The following is a 7,299-nucleotide window of genomic DNA, read 5'->3' as shown; positions in this document are numbered from 1 at the left end:
GTCTCTAAGAGCTGTCTAAACTCCAGACACGGTACGGACCTTTTAGCCCCCTAGTGGACGGGTCCGGAACAGAGCTAGTGTTTAGCCAGCTCACAGTGATTTGGCTAAACTCCAGACACGGTGCGGACCTCTCGGCCCCCTGGTGGTCAGGTACGGAACTATGATGGGATTTAGCAGACTCAAAGTGAATTGGCTAAACTCCATACTCCGTAAGGACCTTCTTAACCCTTTGTGGTATGTGATCCATTACAATTAATTTTGCCAAATAAAGATGAACAGATGAATGGTAGAAAATCTCTTTTTTATTTTTAATCCTTATAAGGCCTCCTGCAGAAGACCAGATGGTTTTGCGGTCCGTTTTAAAAGGATCCGTTTTTACTTTTTTTTTGTTTCAGTACTGTCTCAGCTTCCGTTCCGTTTTTCCGTTTGGTTTGCGTTTTTTGAGGAACGGAAACGGAAACAAGGCATATACAGTAATTACATTCTAAAATTCGGCTGGGCATAACATTTTCAATAGACGGTTCCGCAAAAAAATTGAACAAATACGGAAAACATACGGATACATTCTGTATCCGTTCATTTTACAGCCCCATTGACTTGAATGGAGCCACGGGACATGATTTGCGGGCAATAATATGACCTGTTCTATCTTTGAACTGAAAAACGGAAACTGAATGCATACGGAGTACATTCCGTTTTTTTGCGGACCCATTGAAATGAATGGTTCCATATATGGAATTGAAAAAGCGTTCTGCCAAACGGAAACAAAAAACGTTTGTGTGCAGGAGGCCTAACTGTTTAATATCGCCATCAAACATGAATCCGTATCATGGACGCCCTTCACCCCGAGTACTGTGAGAACAGGGTCTGAGCTCAGATGATGCTGCAGAGGAGCCTCTAATCACGGAGAAATGTCCGCCGTCCAGTGTCCGAGAAAACTAAAGTATCGGCTCAAATTTTCTACTCATCAAGAGTTATCTGTGAAATGTTCCCATCAAAGTATTCAGATTGCAATACTCTGGCGGTAATCTGTGATTTCACCATCATCATCGTCAAAGGAAAGCTCAGCATGTGGCCCCGTCAGATCTCCTGCTGGTGAGGTCCTCTTCAGACATGGAGTTTAGCCTGCTCACAGTGAACTGTCTATTTCCCATACACCAGACGGACCTTTTCTATGTGTTACCTACAGAGAGGTTCTCCTGCTGGTGAGGTCCTCTTCAGGTATGGGGTTTAGGCTACTTTCACACTAGCGTTCGGGGCTCCGCTTGTGAGTTCCGTTTGAAGGGGCTCACAAGCGGCCCCCGAACGGATCCGTCCAGCCCTAATGCATTCTGAGTGGACGCGGATCCGCTCAGAATGCATCAGTCTGGCTCCGTTTGTCCTCCGCTCCGCTCAGCAGGCGGACACCTGAACGCAGCTTGCAGCGTTCGGGTGTCCGCCTGGCCGTGCGGAGGCAAACGGATCCGTCCAGACTTACAATGTAAGTCAATGGGGACGGATCCGTTTGAAGTTGACACAGTATGGCTCAATTTTCAAACTGATCCGTCCCCCATTGACTTTCAATGTAAAGTCAAAACGGATCCGTTTGCATTATCATGAACAAAAAAAAAATAATACTGTATATATATATATATTTTTTTTGTTCATGGTAATGCAAACGAATCCGTTCTGAACGGATCTAAACGTTTGCATTATAGGTGCGGATCCGTCTGGGCACATACCAGACGGATCCGCACCTAACGCAGGTGTGAAAGTAGCCTTAGCCTGCTCACAGTGAACTGTCTATTTCCCATACACCAGACAAACCTTTTCTATGTGTTACCTACAGAGAGGTTCTCCTGCTGGTGAGGTCCTCTTCAGACATGGAGTTTAGCCTGCTCACAGTGTAATGTCTATTTCCCATACCCCAGACGGACCTTTTCTATGTGTTATATACAGAGAGGTTCTCCTGCTGGTGAGGTCCTCTTCAGACATGGAGTTTAGCCTGCTCACAGTGAACGGTCTATTTCCCATACACCAGACGGACCTTTTCTATGTGTTTATATACAGAGAGGTTCTCCTGCTGGTGAGGTCCTCTTCAGACATGGAGTTTAGCCTGCTCACAGTGAACTGTCTATTTCCCATACACCAGACGGACCTTTTCTATGTGTTATATACAGAGAGGTTCTCCTGCTGGTGAGGTCCTCTTCAGGTATGGAGTTTAGCCTGCTCACAGTGAACTGTCTATTTCCCATACACCAGACAAACCTTTTCTATGTGTTACCTACAGAGAGGTTCTCCTGCTGGTGAGGTCCTCTTCAGACATGGAGTTTAGCCTGCTCACAGTGTAATGTCTATTTCCCATACACCAGATGGACCTTTTCTATGTGTTATATATAGAGAGGTTCTCCTGCTGGTGAGGTCCTCTTCAGACATGGAGTTTAGCCTGCTCACAGTGTAATGTCTATTTCCCATACCCCAGACGGACCTTTTCTATGTGTTATATACAGAGAGGTTCTCCTGCTGGTGAGGTCCTCTTCAGACATGGAGTTTAGCCTGCTCACAGTGAACGGTCTATTTCCCATACACCAGACGGACCTTTTCTATGTGTTTATATACAGAGAGGTTCTCCTGCTGGTGAGGTCCTCTTCAGACATGGAGTTTAGCCTGCTCACAGTGAACTGTCTATTTCCCATACACCAGACGGACCTTTTCTATGTGTTATATACAGAGAGGTTCTCCTGCTGGTGAGGTCCTCTTCAGGTATGGAGTTTAGCCTGCTCACAGTGAACTGTCTATTTCCCATACACCAGACGGACCTTTTCTATGTGTTATATACAGAGAGGTTCTCCTGCTGGTGAGGTCCTCTTCAGACATGGGGTTTAGCCTGCTCACAGTGAACTGTCTATTTCCCATACACCAGACAAACCTTTTCTATGTGTTACCTACAGAGAGGTTCTCCTGCTTGTGAGGTCCTCTTCAGGTATGGAGTTTAGCCTGCTCACAGTGAACGGTCTATTTCCCATACACCAGACGGACCTTTTCTATGTGTTATATACAGAGAGGTTCTCCTGCTGGTGAGGTCCTCTTCAGACATGGAGTTTAGCCTGCTCACAGTGAACGGTCTATTTCCCATACACCAGACGGACCTTTTCTATGTGTTTATATACAGAGAGGTTCTCCTGCTGGTGAGGTCCTCTTCAGACATGGAGTTTAGCCTGCTCACAGTGAACTGTCTATTTCCCATACACCAGACGGACCTTTTCTATGTGTTATATACAGAGAGGTTCTCCTGCTGGTGAGGTCCTCTTCAGGTATGGAGTTTAGCCTGCTCACAGTGAACTGTCTATTTCCCATACACCAGACGGACCTTTTCTATGTGTTACAGAGAGGTTCTCCTGCTGGTGAGGTCCTCTTCAGGTATGGAGTTTAGCCTGCTCACAGTGTACTGTCTATTTCCCATACACCAGACGGACCTTTTCTATGTGTTATATACAGAGAGGTTCTCCTGCTGGTGAGGTCCTCTTCAGACATGGGGTTTAGCCTGCTCACAGTGAACTGTCTATTTCCCATACACCAGACAAACCTTTTCTATGTGTTACCTACAGAGAGGTTCTCCTGCTGGTGAGGTCCTCTTCAGGTATGGAGTTTAGCCTGCTCACAGTGAACTGTCTATTTCCCATACACCAGACGGACCTTTTCTATGTGTTACAGAGAGGTTCTCCTGCTGGTGAGGTCCTCTTCAGGTATGGAGTTTAGCCTGCTCACAGTGTACTGTCTATTTCCCATACACCAGACGGACCTTTTCTATGTGTTATATATAGAGAGGTTCTCCTGCTGGTGAGGTCCTCTTCAGACATGGAGTTTAGCCTGCTCACAGTGTAATGTCTATTTCCCATACCCCAGACGGACCTTTTCTATGTGTTTATATACAGAGAGGTTCTCCTGCTGGTGAGGTCCTCTTCAGACATGGAGTTTAGCCTGCTCACAGTGAACTGTCTATTTCCCATACACCAGACGGACCTTTTCTATGTGTTACAGAGAGGTTCTCCTGCTGGTGAGGTCCTCTTCAGACATGGAGTTTAGCCTGCTCACAGTGTAATGTCTATTTCCCATACACCAGACTGCAATACAGGTGCAGAAGATGTCTGGCCTTGCAGTTGTTGTAGCAGTGACAGTGTGGAACATGACGGACAAGGTGCAGGAGATGTTGTCTGGCTGTGGTGGGTTTGCAATGGCGGCAGGAGCGGACATGTTACTAGTGGACGAACCTAGAAATGATTTTCTTTTGCCAAACATTTGCTAACCAAATCTACCTCTGTCTACCACACACAATTTTTTCCAGAAACAGTTGCTTTACACCCACATTTTTCACTTTCACAAGGGGTAACAGGACAAAATGCACCCCACATGATGTATAGCCGCACGGCAGGCTTCAGAGTGGAAGGAGCACCATATGGCGGTTAGGAGAGAGGATTTAGCTGGAATGGTAATTGGGAGCTATGTCACATATGAAGACACCCAGAGGTGGCCCTAGAGTGGAAACCCCTAAAAGTGACCCCATTCCAGAATATACATCCCCGTACAAACATTTTAAGTGGTGGAAAGGGTACTTTTTACCAAACAGGAGTCTCACAGAAGGCAGAAATACTAGAGAGGATTTCGAAGCACACATTTGTAAAAATGAACAATTACTAGCAGACCCCAATTTTTCACTTACACAAGGGGTTAAAGGAGAAAATGCACCCCAGTATATGTTCCCCATTTTGCGAACACCCCATATGTGCTCGTAGTCTGCTGTATTGGCGCACAGCAGGCCTCTACAGGCAAAGTGCAAAATATGGTTTTTGCAGGCCTGAATTGGCAGACATGGATTTTTGCTGCCATTTAAACCGCTTCCGGTTCATGGTCTGACTGTAAATTGGAGTCTGGTAGAAAATGTCAGAATTCCAATATTGTCTGACGTTTGGCTTCTTTACTACGCCCATATGCAGAACGAGTCCCCAAAACTTCATCATCTCTGCTGCATCTACTGGGGTCCAACCTAGGGGTCTAGCGTATGGCGAACTAGGTTTCTGAGCAATGAATTGTTGGGCGTATAAGTTGGTTTGGGCCACCATTAGATTTACAAAATCTTCAGAGAAGATTTTGAAAAAATCTAGCTCAGTGAAGTCCGCACAATCTATCAGAATTCCTGAGTGACCTATGAACTCCAGAATTTGGGGCTGATAATCGTCAGGGGGTGGGGTCCATGTGGGCTCACTCTGGGGGGCTGCCTCCGCTGCTACCCTGTGGCACCCCCTAGAGTCAGGGTCCCTCATCAGCGGATGATGATGAGGGGGTAGAGGAAAGTGGCATCCTCTTCTCCCTCACTGGCAGACTCTGTATCGGAGGCAAGCATGGCGTGTGCCTCTTCAGCTGAGTATAGTCGTTGGGATGAATGGGACATTTTTATTTTATTGGGGTGTGACGTGTGAAACGTGTAAACCTTTATTTAGTGTGGGGAGTGTATGTAGTGTTTTCACACGTGAAGGGGCTTGTAATAAATTTCAAATTAGAAGAAAAGTTCTAAAAAAAACAAAACATTTTCTGCAAAAAAAAAAAAATTACTTGTATCGCAAACTGAGCAGTCGCGATCAATAATGGACACTACTGATCGGTGCTCAGTGGTTGCAAAAGGCACGTACGCAGATGATGCGTTCGTGCTGAAATCTAAACTGACACTAACTGAAATTGAGATAGATAGATATATCTAACTAACTACCACTAACTGCAGTTATTTTTTCACACACAAATGTGGAAAAAAACCTCAAATGTGCAGATGCTACTGAGCACACTACTGATTGTGCGTGCTGCAGAGCACCACAGATCGTATAAAACATTACTACATTGGCTAAAAATGTTACTTATATCTATTATATATATATATATATATATATAAATATATAACTCTATATATATTTATATAAAGCCCTAACTACCAGTTCTTTTTTAACCCAAAAAAATAAAATATGAAAGAATTTTACAAAAAAATCTGCACAAATAATCCACAGGTGCTGATCAGGGAGGTATGCACTGAAAAGCACTTGGCAGTCACTGCTCCTCGCACACAGAAAAAGTGATGCAGAGCTGGAAAATGGTTAAAAAATTAAATAAAATACCAAAAAAAGTGCACGGACCTTATGGTGTCCGTAAAAAAAAGGATGGGGGGGGGGGGGGGACGGAAACGGAGGGATCTGGAACAGCTGCAAATGAAAAAAAAAAAAATTATGCAGCTATTCCAGATGTTGTTGTTCATTCTTCTTTTCAGCATGCAAAAGCGTTAAATTTGTAGTGGTGGTGCAGCACAAGTCCCAGCAAGCCACAGCAGCACAGAACCTATCTGCAAGCAGTCACCAGCTAGAATGGCTGCATGCAGGGACGTTCTGCCTCTTCCTGTGCAGCTATAGCGCTGCCATTGGCTGGAGCGTTGTTTTAGATAATCGCAGCGCTGGCAGGGGACCCAAAACACTGGTGTCCCCTGCCTCACCTCGGATGTGACCGATGCTGACCAGCTCAGCACCAGCCACTGTCCCCTGACCTCCTCCCGACCCTCCCCGCAGCTGCTGACAGCTTCCTGTGCTGCGATGTGACCGACACATTGATCATCCAATCGCAGCGCTTGGAGCTGCAGGGGGGTGGATCGGCACCATGCTGCTCTTTCCCGGCATAGCTGCCTACCGGTAAGAGCAGCCATGGTGCAGCGATTCCACCCTGATCTTCCCCCAGACCTCATGAAGTACATGTACGTCATGGGTCTTTAAGTCCCATCAAGATATGACATACATGTACGTCATGGGTCCTTAAGGGGTTAAAACAGCACCCAGCAGCTATGGTGCTCACGAGCAGCTGCCATATTTAAATACCCACCCACCGAGGTACAGTCCTGATCAAAAATCCTATGTATCATTGTTGGATCTTACCAAGGTTCCAAGTGGAGCTTCACCATCCAACAAGAAGAAATGGGAGGGAGACAAAACATTTTTTGAGCATTCAATTAATTGAAAATAACGATTAAACTGAAACAGGCTGTTTTTCATCTGATCCAAAGTTTAGGACCACATGCCTTTAAAAGGCCAAATCTGTGCAAAGATGTGGATTCATTGTCATTCTCTGTCAGGTAGTCACACGTTGTGATGGCAAAGGCAAAAAAACTCTCCCTTTTTGAAGGTGGTCGGGTTGTTGAGCTGCATAAGCAGGGTCTCTCACAGCGCGCCATCGCTGCTGAGGTGGGACGCAGTAAGACAGTCATTTGGAATTTCTTAAAGAGTTTCTACCACC

At 45.6% G+C, this 7,299-nt stretch overlaps 1 protein-coding gene across 4 annotated transcripts in view; it reads left to right on the top strand.

Moving 5' to 3' along the window:
• The window catches only part of PALB2 (partner and localizer of BRCA2), a 59,597-nt gene that overhangs the window by 353 nt on the left and 51,945 nt on the right, over positions 1 to 7,299 (top strand). The gene's annotated exons all lie outside the window — the stretch shown is intronic.

Source organism: Bufo bufo, chromosome 7 (assembly GCF_905171765.1).
Source record: "Bufo bufo chromosome 7, aBufBuf1.1, whole genome shotgun sequence".
In the NCBI taxonomy this organism is placed as follows: Eukaryota; Metazoa; Chordata; class Amphibia; order Anura; family Bufonidae; genus Bufo; species Bufo bufo.
This window is presented reverse-complemented; position numbering and strand designations above follow the sequence as displayed.